The following is a 12,126-nucleotide window of genomic DNA, read 5'->3' as shown; positions in this document are numbered from 1 at the left end:
GAGAGAGAGAGAGAGAGAGAGAGAGAGAGAGAGAGAGAGAGAGAGAGTGTGTTTCTGTTTCTTTCAAATTTCCCCAAAACAAAATTCACAAGTGTTAGAAAAATGACACTCATCTAAGTCATATTCACAAGAACTTCCAGAAGATGGAAGGAGATAATCATATTGAAGTTTGGTCAGAAAGAAGGAAGCTCATCAAAAACAAAGACCAGTTTACTGTGGTGATTTGCAGAACCCAGCATATATGTATGCATGTGTATGATTTTGGTGGTGTGAATATGCTCTGCCCAGGGAGCGGCACCTTGTTGGAGTAGGTGTAACCTTCTTGGAGGAAATGTGGGAATGGGCTTTGAGACCTTCCTCCTAGCCACCTGGGAGTCAGTTTTCTCCTAGCAAACTACAGATGAAGATGGAGAACTCTCAGCTCCTTCACAGTCATGCCTGCCTGGACCCTGGCACATGCACCTACTTGATGATAATGGACTGAACCTCTGCACCTGTAAGCCAGCCCCAATTAAATATTGTCCTTATAAGAGTTGCCTTGGTCATGGTGCCTCTTCACAGCAATAGAAACTTGAACTAAGACAGAAGTTGGTCAACCAAACTTAAGTTCTTGAGACGTTAACAGGTCCCATTCAGTGAGGTGATTTTGGGCCAACTACAGCACACAAAGGACAGAATCCTCTTCAGACAGACCAGAGTGCACAGATATGGAGGAGAGATACACATTCCAACACCAGACACTGTCTGGAAATAAACCAACATGACTTTGTATTAAGGAGCCAAGAAGCAAATACTCATAATGTAAACCAGCATTAGCTAAAGGCTGAGAAATCGTGAGGTCAATATCTATGTGCACAGACCATGGGTCACATAAATAAGTCCAACTCAGTCATGCATCCTAGCCAGATCCAAAGCATGTTTATGGCCACTTTATTATCACATGGTCAACACCATTTGTAATTGAGGAGTATTTGGTGAGGAACAGTCTTCAAAATGTTTTACTTTTTGAATACAGTTTAAAATTCAAGACCATGACATATGTGATCACATCACTGGGCTCTTCTTATACCTGGATCTATCTGGATAACGGACTCTGGAACACAACTGGGACTAGAGACCTCACAGCCACTTACTTTCTCCATTCTGACAATTTGTCATCGCTGTAGAGGCTTCAACTGCTTCAAAATGACAGTTCTTTGATGAGGGTGAGAACTACACTTATCACTGTTTGTAATTATAAATATTTGGAACACAGTTAGAAGCTTCATGATTTAGGAAGGTAGCTATAGTAGGTTCTCCTCTAAGGTCTACAACCTCTCCAGTCATGGGACATTAACTAGATTTACAGTTTTAGGCTGAACTTACTTCCTATTGAGCATGTCTTAAGTTTAATAAGATGTATATTAGATTCTCCCAATATGAAAGTGACACTATTACACCCTTGTGGATATCTTGACATTGTGGTGATCATGGCTTTTAATCAGAGGATTTACATCTTGGTTTGATTATCTATTGCTTTTCTCCCTTGGAATTTTACATAACATCTCTGTACACTATAAGAACTTGTCCAAAGGAAGGAGTCTTCAGGTCAGGTGTAGCTCAAGTTCTCCAAGTCTTATGTCCAAAATATGTGGTGGGCTAAACAAAACAGTCTTATCTTCAAGTTTTATAAGGCAATCAAGGGCAATGGCCATAGCCCATTTCATTTGGAAAAAATCTCTTGAAACCCCCTGACCAACAAAATGAATGGAGGATTTCCATCCCTGGCACTGGGAGTTTTATTAGATTTAGCATTTATTCTAGGTTTAACAAGTTCACATCTAAGAGATTCTATTCTATGCTGTGCATTAAGTAGATTTTTAAATGCAATTTGACATTCCATTTTGCTTCCTAACTAGTAAGATAGTGTGTACTTCTTTTCTGTTCTTTGTGTACAAAAACATGAGTCTCTCTTGAGACATACCCTCATATTTTATTTCAGAACTTTCTTCCTTACAAAAAATGAATATCAGTACTAGAGCATTTTATTTTAAACTAGTTTAGAGAAATAAAATGAATCAAAAACTTTGGTCTCCTTTCCATTTTTCAGGATTATCGGAGAACCTAATCACAAGTGAGTGACTATATCAGGTCCTTCAGAGATGAGCAAAGTGCAATGGAAGAGGAGAGTGGTCATTAATGGGGAAGGCTTTCTGCATAGGGTCTATTATGATCAGCCTTGTTTGTACACAGTGTGTAGGACAGAGAAGGATCTGTCTCTCATGGCATCATCTTGAGAAGTCCAACAGCTGTATTTCATGAGTAGCTTTATCCAGTGAAGGCAGTCAGGGAGTGTGGTGGTTTGAAGAAAAATGACCCAAAAAGCTCATATATCTGAGACTTGGGTTCCCAGTTGGTGGTCTGTTTAAGAATCATCATGAGGGATGGTCTTGTCAGTCGAAGGTGGTGGGCTTTGGAACCAGTATCTCCCTCTCTACCTGCTTGCTTGTGATAAGAAGTAAGGCCTCAGTTACTACTCCAGGGTCATGTCTGACTGACTGCTACTAGACCAAGATGGTCAACCCTCTGAAACTGTAGTCACGGTTTCACAACTGTAATCAGGCCCCCAGTTAAATGCTTTATAATAGGTTGTCTCGATCATGGTCTCTTCACAGTCATAGATAAGTAAGTAAGGTCAGAAGTTGGGCTAAACTCTCTCTTTCATGTGTCAAGGAGATGAAGAATCTAAATAACTTAGGGAGTGAGACTGAATAAAAATGTTAAACACTAGAGTCTATGTTCCTCATTTAGGTTATAAATTTGTGAAGTAATAACAGAAGATTGTTGGTGAATTTAAATCACTGAATTTTGTAAGACACCTTGGTAAAGATAAATCCAATGTCAGAGATTTCCTGGAGATGTTTCCTGTGAGAGGTCCTCCATTTAGGGAGATAACAATATGTCAGAGAATCAATTCTTGTTTTGTTTTATTTATTTTTTTATGGCACTGATTTCCATCCTACCCAGTCAGAATATCCACCAATTCCTGTATTTCTAGGTGTCTGATCTGACATTTGTTCATGTTTTTCAGGAAGCTAGGTAAACACCACTTAGCAAAAGCACATAGACTCCCTCACAGGCTCCCTCCCCCTGCAGTCTTCCTACACCTAGGTTCATGTGCAGCTTCCCCTGCAGTCTCCCTCACTGTGTCACTCAAAGCACAGTAGTACAGGGCAGAGTCTGATGGCTGTGCTGAGGACTTCTGCAGATGGAAGGAGCTGCTGCTCTTATGGAGAGTGGCATGGAATCCTTGGTGCTCAGTCTTCTTGTTGTCTGTGGAGCTCCTCAGGAGTAGCCGGGGGGCTTCATTGAGATATTGCACATACCACGAAATGAAATTAAAGTAAGTAGTCTGATAGGTGCAGTTCAGCATCACAGGCGACCCCTCTGTGAGAGTGACCAGGCCTTCTGTCTGGGTCACTGAGTCTCCATTGCTCCCCTCTGAAAATAACAAACAAACAAACAAATAAGAAGGAATTACTTTTTGATGTAAAGAGGAACACTAAAGGCTGTCAGAGTTGTAAGGAAATGATATCATTAATGCTTAGAGTAAAATATAACTCACGGAGCATTAGGAGGAGCACAAGAACTGAGCAGGTGTCAGGAAGCATGTTCATAGCAGAAATGACACTTGGTCCTTCAGTGCACCAAACTCACAAAGCAAGTCTTCTGCAGGATCTCCCCAAACTCCTCACTCATAGACAAGGACCTCTGTCTGCAGAGTCTGTCATGTTAAGTCACCACCTGAATGAGATGTTAACCACATCTGAAGAGGCAGCGCCCTCTGCTGACTTCCCTTCAACCTGCACCACAGATATCTGCACAGCACATTGTAAATAAACTTGGAACTTCACCCAAAGGAGACAGGTCTCAAGTCTCCAGTGGATGCCTGAAATCACTAGTGTTACTGAACTATTTATATCCTATGACATTTAGTTTGGTGAGTGTATATAAAAGAGTATACACAGACAAATAGATCTCTGATACAATTTATATACTTTTTAAATTTTATTAGTTTTTACAGAATATTATAAAATGAATTTTGAGAATGCCCATCTGTTCTTTGCAGTCCTGACAGATTTACTCAGTCTTTCATACCAACCCAGTTTTGTGTCCCATCCTCCCATTTAAGACAAAACTCATTTAGTTTTGTGTTATAGGTTGCACTGCCCATATACTCTTGGATATGTGATCTTCATTGGAAGGTAATCTTTGCATCATGAGCTGCAACTTTAAAGAAAAAGGGTAGAAACGTCCACCCTCTCTGTGATGGAATTTTTCTGGCTTGATCCTTTGCAAGACTTGTGTGTACTGTCACCCTCTCTGAGTTCTTATGTGTAGCTGCTCTGCTATGTCCAGAAAGCACTGCTTCCTTGTAGTCGCCTACCACCTATGGCTCTTACAGTTTTCCACTCCCTCTTCTTCAATGACCACTGAGCCTAGGGAGGAGGCTGTGGGACTTAGACGTCCCACTGGGGACTGAGTCAGCTACAGTCTTTTTCCTCTGCAGTATAATGAGTTCTATTTTCTCTTAATCTCCCTGTGCTACAAGAAGAAAAGTATTAAAATTGTATTTCAATTTTAAAACTAATGTTTCAAAAAAGGATAGAGAAAATTGTCCTAAATGGAGTGAGTTGAAGCTATCATTCTAATTTTATGCTTTTATGTCTATAGTATAGCTGGCACTTAAAACTAACCCCTGGCAAATGATGCACTGGAAGGCCTGTGATACAGGATGTAAATGGGGCTCCAGGCATCATGGCAGCTTTGAGGACAGGCTACGGGAGCTGTAGAACAGTGGGCATTTTTGACACAGAAGTACATGGCTGTCTAGAGGCTGACTGTGTTGCGTAGGGAGAAATATTTTGCTTTCATATTCAGCAAAACTATAACTCTTTGGTTCTGCTTTCTTTCCATATTTGAACAATGTCAATGATGCGCTTAACATGTTTTCCAGGTTCTTGCTTATACCAAGGGAAGTAGAGGGAAGCACTGTTTAAATGAGTGCAGTTGATGAGAGTGCTGGTCCCCTTCTCAACTCTAAATGGAATGAAGCTGCTCTCCACCTTGGTTAATCCCTATGCAGAAGGATGGAAAGAAAGGAGAAAGGCTGTGAGGCCATCACTTTCCAGGTTTCTCCTTTTCTATGGTAACTACAGAAAACCTGAGTAAGATGGTATACCCTAGATGTCTCAAATACCCACTGATTATTCTGTGGCCCTAGAATGTTAACTTGTCATCCAAATACAGCCACAGAAATATCAATAAAATGGGAAATATGTCTTCACTGTTCTTCCCAATTACGTTAAAATCCAATGTAGATCAGGATGACTAGCAGGTAGGGTACATCTATCAGGGAATTGTTCTTTCTTAGTAACAATTCTAGCTCTAGAGTCATTCCCTCAGCCACTGACAAGAAGGTTTTTGCTTCTCCCACAAGCCTGCAACATCAACATATACCAAAGTGAATTCTCTGAATACTCTCCAGCAGTTGAGATCTACTGCCACCTTCTGGTTGTATCCCTATATAACACACAATATGTCATATCAAATGGGTTCTAGGACTTAAGAGATCAAGAATTTACACACTAGTGAGATTCGGTTTTATCTTTAAATCTCATATATCATATACATTATGTTTCATATGCAAGGTATATATGTGATGTTTTCATATATAAAAGCATATATGTTTTATATTCCTATGTAAGTTGTGTTTGTAAGATATATATATATATATATGTATATATATACATATATATATATAAATTCTTTTGTCTAAAACTGTATTTAACAATCCACTCCCATATTGCAGAATATTCAGATCATTTATCAAGCAACTCTCCCTTTCCTTGGAGACAGATCCTGAAAAAAATGTCTCAAGAACATGAGACACAATGAGACTTTAATCTATGAGTGATATAAATAAAGAAGAATATGAAACCCAGGTCAAAAGCACAACAATGCAACAAAATCAGAGTAGAAAATTTCTCTAACCTAAAGCCAGAGGTACCTGTCAAGGTATAAAGAAGCATGCAGAACACCAAATAGACTGGACCAGAAAATAAATTCTCTAATGACACATAATAATAGTAAAAAATAATCTGACCTTACAAAACAAGAAAAGAATATTTTAAAATGCGAGGGGGAAAGAGCAAGTAACACATGAAGGCAGAAATATTATATTAATAACTGACTACTCCATGATGACTACCAAAGCCAAAGGAACCTGGAAAGACATTCTCCAAAGTTAGAGAGACCATAGGTCCAGCCAGCCCAACTACTAAACATACAAAAACTATCAATCACAATGATGTAGAAACAAAGACATTCCACAGTAAAACTAAATTTAAGTAGTACCCATCTACCAATACAGATTGATACAAGATGATAGAAGGGAATCTGAAGAAGTTAACCACACCCAAGAAAACACAAAGAATATTTAATCCCAGGCCAGCAAACTGAAAGAGGTGGGGAAAAGGTCTTCACCAACTCCACATCTGGCAGAGTGCTAGTATTCAAAATATATAAGGAATTCTAGAAACTAGACATCAACAAAATCAAACAATCCAATTTTTAAAATGGGGTTCAGATATAAACAGAATTCTCAACAAAGGAATCACAAATGACTGAGAAACACTTAAAGAAATGTTCAGTATTCTTAATGGTCAGGGAAATGCAAATCAAAGTGTCTGAGATTTCATCTTATACCTGTCAGAATAGCTAGGATCAAAAACACAATTGACAACTCACGCTGTTGAGGATGTGGAGCAAGGGGAAGACTCTTTCCATTGCTGGTAGGGGTGGAAACTTATGCAACCACTGTGGAAAACAATATGGTGGTTTCTCAGAAAACTGAGGATCATTCTACCTCAAGATCCAGCTACACCACTCCTGGGCTTACCTAAATGATGTTCCACCCTCCCACAAGGACACTTGTTCAGCTATTTTCTTAGCGGCTTTATTCATAACAGCCAGAAACTGAAAACAAACTAGATGTTCCTAAATCAACAAATGGCTAAATAAAATGTGGTACATTTACACAAGGGAGTATTACTCAGGTGTAGAAAACAGTGACATGAAATTGGCCAGCAAATGGATTGAAGTAGAGAAGATGATCTGAGTGAGGTAAACCAGACTCAGAATGAAAAGCATGGTATGTACTCACTTATAAGTATATATTAGCTGTCAAGAATGACAATGGTACAGACCACAGACTCAGAGAGGCTAAGTAACAAGGAGGCCTTAAAGGGTTTGGAACACAAGAATCTTCCTGGGAAGGGGAAATAGACTACATTTCATGGGTGAACTGGGGATGAGTGGGGTGGGAATAGAAAGCATCAGGTAGGCGTGTGGGCAGAGTGGGTACTTGGAGAAATCACTAAAATTGGGGCATTCAGGGAGAGACAGAAACCTAGTGCAATAGAAACTCTTGGGAATCTATGATGGTGACTCTGGCAAAAACTCCTAATAATGGGGAGATACAGTACCCAAATTGGCTGTTTTCTCTAACCAGGTGAGGTTTTCGGTGAAGGGATTGAAATACCACCCAAGCTATAAAACATCCTATCTATACTTTGTCCTTTTTTCCTGCCTGAAAGGGAGGGTAAAGGTAACTCAGAAATTGTAGGAGTGGTCAAACCAATGACTGGGCCAAGTTCAGACCTGGGCCATGGGAGGGTGCCCACACCTAACACTGCCTGGAGGGCCAGGAACCAGAGGCTATATAGCCCAGAAACTATGTGTGTGTGTGTGCACCAACAACAGCAGAATAAATGAATGAGTGATAAATAAAATAAGTAAATCAAATGATTCTTAATGACACTGCTATAGTTGTAGACCAGAGCCTAGCATAATTGTTTTCAGAGAGGCTTCAACCAGCAACTGATGGGAGCAGATGTAGACCCATAGAAAACATTAGGCAGAGCGCAGGGAATTATCCTGAAGGGAGACAACAAGGATTGTACAAACCAGTAGAGTGTTTAAAAATAGCCCACAGAATCACATAGTCAGGGCATTAGGGGCTCACAGAGACTGAACCAACAATCAGGGAGCCTGTGTGAGTCTGCCCTAAGTCCTCTTCATGTGTGCTATGCTCGTGTAGCTTAGCGTTCTTGTGGGACACCTAACAGTAGGAACAGGGTCTCTCTCTGATTCCTTTTCCTGTTTGGAACCCTTGTCCTCTTACTAGGTTTTCTTCTCCAGCCTTAGTATGAGGAAGGTGCCTAGTCTTATTGCAACGTGACATAGCATGTTTGATTGATATTCCTGGGAGGCCTGCCTTTTCTGAAGGGACACGCAGGATGAGTGGATCTGAGGAAGAAGGGAGGTAAGGGAGAGGGGTTGGAATGAGAGGAGGGAGAGGAATCTATGATTGAGAAGTAATACATGAGAGAACAATCCATTTTTAACGTGAACAGATGTAAACAGAGAGTTCTTGAAAGATGAAACACAAATGGATGAGATACACTTAAAGAAATGATCATCATCCTTAGTCATCAGGAAAACACAAATTAAAATCACTATGAGATTTCATCTTACACCCCTCATAATGGCCAAAACCAGTCAAACAAATGACAGCTCATGCTGGTGAGGTTGTAGCTTTAGGGCAACATCCATCCATTGCCAGAGAGAGTTTGCACTTTATAGCCATTATGAAAATATGTGCAGTGGTTCTTCAGGAAGAGACTTTGGAACACCCAGTTCTAAATGGGATGTTTCCATTAAACTTCTCCCCTCAGGACTCAGGGAATTTTGTAGAAGAGGAAGCAGAAAGATTATAAGAGGCAGTGGGGATAGAAGGCACTAAGGAAATAATGCCCTCCAGCAATGAGACTGGTTCACATATGAACTCACGGAGATGGCAGCAACATAAATGATGTCCCTAGAGGTCCAAAAAGACAGAGTCCCAGTGCTAATCATAGGAAGTGGACATGATGTCCCTTCCAAATCAAGAAACCATCTGCAATTAACAACTTCTCACAAACGAAAATTTTGTCTTTGCCAACAATCTCACTTAAGACTCACTTATACAAACCACACTGAAGAGCATGCCCAGTGGCAGATGGACACATTTTCAAGATATTTTGGTATCATAGTGCTTTATCTTGGCATTGTTTATGATATGAATCATTTGCTTATACATTACATTTTTCAGTTTTGATTTTTATGGATTCTCTGTGTGTGCATGTGTCTCACATGTGAATGTGCTTCACGTATCTTTTTCCTGTTTGCTAAGCTCTATTCTAGTTTGTTTGTTTGTTTGTTCGTTTGTTTTCTAAACAGAGAGAGAACTAAAGCATGGAAGTGTTTTGTGTGGAAGTGAGGAAGATCTGGAAAGAGATGAGGAAGAGAAAGGAAACACTGGTAAGAAGGCATTGCATGAAAAAAATCCATTTCCATTTAAAACCATAAGGAGCAGTAGTATGCAGCCTCAGTCTCGTTTGCTCAAAGTGCCCATGTTTACACAGATTGTTGGTTCTTGTCAGACAGATTAGACATGTCCTTTCCAGATTCTGCATTCAGAGATGAAAATGGTGGATTTTCTATGGAGTTCCTGCAGGAATGAAGTGGAGACATAAAGCTAATGAGGAAAACTGGAATAATGGTATTTTTCTCATAAGTTCTGTTTTGTAAAGGAATTGGATTAGGGACATCTATGAATTTTTCTGGCTTTGAAATTCTTTTATGCTACTGAACATAGAAAATATACCCAGAGAGCAGTGTCAGGCACAGAGTATAACGGGACTGGGAGAAAGTGTCACATAGTATGGAAACCTAGACCATTCCCCTTCTCAGGCATCTAACAAACCTGCTATTTCACTGACATGACCGTGGGCCCCTGAAAATTTAGACAGGATCCTATCCATATTTCTAAACCTCCCACAACATAAAGGGATTAATAGTGAATCGTGGGGAGATTATATTTATAGTCAAATAAAATATAATTTACTAAAACTTTGTGATCCTATGTGGTGTGATGTGGTGCTGGACTCTGTAGCCTAGGCAGAGATAGGTAGGATGCTCCTTTATGAAGTGGTTTTTAATCATTAAATCTAACACATCCTTCTTGTAAGAAATGTATATACCCTGCAAGTTAAAAAAACTGAGAATAGCAGATAGTTTATTAATATATGAGGCAAAAAGTCACACTGACAGTCTTGTCTTGAAGGCTTGATGGGGTTAAGTACCCTCTTAACCACATAAACAGAGGTAAGTCTAAGGCTCAAATTCTCAACTGGGGTAGTGACAAAGCTTGTGACACCTGATGTAAAACAGAAAATTGTTTCTTTCTCCAGATGCAGAAAAGAAGGCCTAGATTATTTTAAAACACAGAAGAGTTTGTACTCAGGAAAATTATCTCATACACTGAAAATCTGAAAATTCAGAATTATAATTTATATAAAAATATCAATGCAGAAAAATGTGTTACCTACAAGCCACCATTTGTTGGCTTGTTCAGCCAGAGTTGGTGGGATATGAGTGTGTAATGAAGGCTCTAGGAAGAGACTGAGCCAGGGATGAGCCTAGAGTGGTGGTTGCTGTCAATGTGTGACACTGTTTGCAAGGCTTGGTTTAGGAGGTGAAAGACAGTGAGAGACCCAACATTTTTGTGGGCAATCTTCCTCCTGACATCACTGAGGAGGAAATGAGGAAACTTTTTGAGAAATATGGAAAAGCCGGCCAAGTTTTCATTCATAAGGATAAAGACTTTGGCTTTATTCGCTTGGAAACACAAACTCTAGCGGAAATTGCCAAAGTGGAGCTGGACAATATGCCACTCTGCCACTCCGTGGAAAGCAGCTGCAAGTGCTATTTTCCTGTCACAGTGTATCCTTTACAGTCCTCAGCCTTTCTCAGTACATGTTCAGCGAACTGCTGGAAGAAGCCTTTTCTGTGTTTGGCCAGGCTGAGAGGGCTGTAGTCATTGTAGATGACCGAGGAAGGCCCTCAGGGAAAGGTATTGTTGAGTTCTCAGGGAAGCCAGCTGCTTAGAAAGCTCTGGACAGATGCTGTGAAGGCTCCTTCTTGCTAACCACATTTCCTTGACCTGTGACTATAGAGCCTATGGACCAGTTTGATAAAGAGGGACTTCCAGAGAAACTGGTTATAATGAACCAGCAATTTCACAAGGAGAGAGAACAGCCACCCAGATTTGCAAAACCTGGGTCCTTTGAGTATGAGTCTGCCATGTGCTGGAAGGCACTCATTGAGATGGAGAAGCAACAGCAGGATCAAGTGGATCGGAACATCAAGGAGGCTTGTGAGAAGCTGGAGATGGAAACGGAGGCAGCATGCCATGAACACTGGGTTATGCTAATGAGGCAGGATTTGATGAGACATCAAGAAGAGCTTCCAAGGATGGAGGAGCTGCGTAACCAAGAGGTTCAGAAATGAAAGCAGTTAGAACTCAGGCAGGAAGAGGAACTTAGGCGCCGAGAGGAAGAGATGCGGCAACAAGAAAAAGAAATGATGCCACGACAGCAGGAAGGATTCAAGGGAACTTTCCCTGATACAGTATATCTCTCATGTGCCTATGATGTGAGAGAACAAGAGATACGGATGGGCCAAACGGTTATGGGAGGTGCTATGGTCATAAACAATAGAGGTACCATGTCCCCTGCTCCTGTGCCACCTGGTACTCCAGCTCCTCCAGGACTTGCCACTATGATGCCAGATGGGACCCTGGGATTGATCCCAGCAACAACCGGACGTTTTGGCCAAGCTACTACAATGGAAGGAATTGGAGAAATTGGTGGAACTCCTTCTGCATTCAACCATCCAGCTCCAGGAGCTGAATTTGCTCCAAATAAACGCCACCGATATTAGATAGGGTTGCATTGTCTAGTTTCCTGCAGCCCTTAAAAGAAGGGCTCTTTTTGGACTAACCAGAATTCTACCTAGGAAAAGTGTTAGGGGTTCTTCCCAATAGATAGGTCTTCCCTGCTTGTATTACTCTAGGGAGTATGCTTGAAGGCAGAGGGGGAAGAGAGGGGTGGTATTTAACAAGTCAAAGTCTGTGGTATAGTGCGTTTTCAAGTCTGTCTGGTGCATTCCTGAAGTATATTGACTGTTGAGGGCCTGGAGAAC

At 40.7% G+C, this 12,126-nt stretch overlaps 1 pseudogene; it reads left to right on the top strand.

The window, feature by feature from the left end:
* The first annotated feature begins 6,267 nt into the window (after positions 1-6,267).
* LOC114639724 lies at positions 6,268-11,865 on the top strand (annotated as a pseudogene).
* Positions 11,866-12,126: the final 261 nt, after the last annotated feature.

Source organism: Grammomys surdaster, unplaced genomic scaffold (assembly GCF_004785775.1).
Source record: "Grammomys surdaster isolate TR1022 unplaced genomic scaffold, NIH_TR_1.0 125750, whole genome shotgun sequence".
Lineage (NCBI taxonomy): Eukaryota > Metazoa > Chordata > Mammalia > Rodentia > Muridae > Grammomys > Grammomys surdaster.
This window is presented reverse-complemented; position numbering and strand designations above follow the sequence as displayed.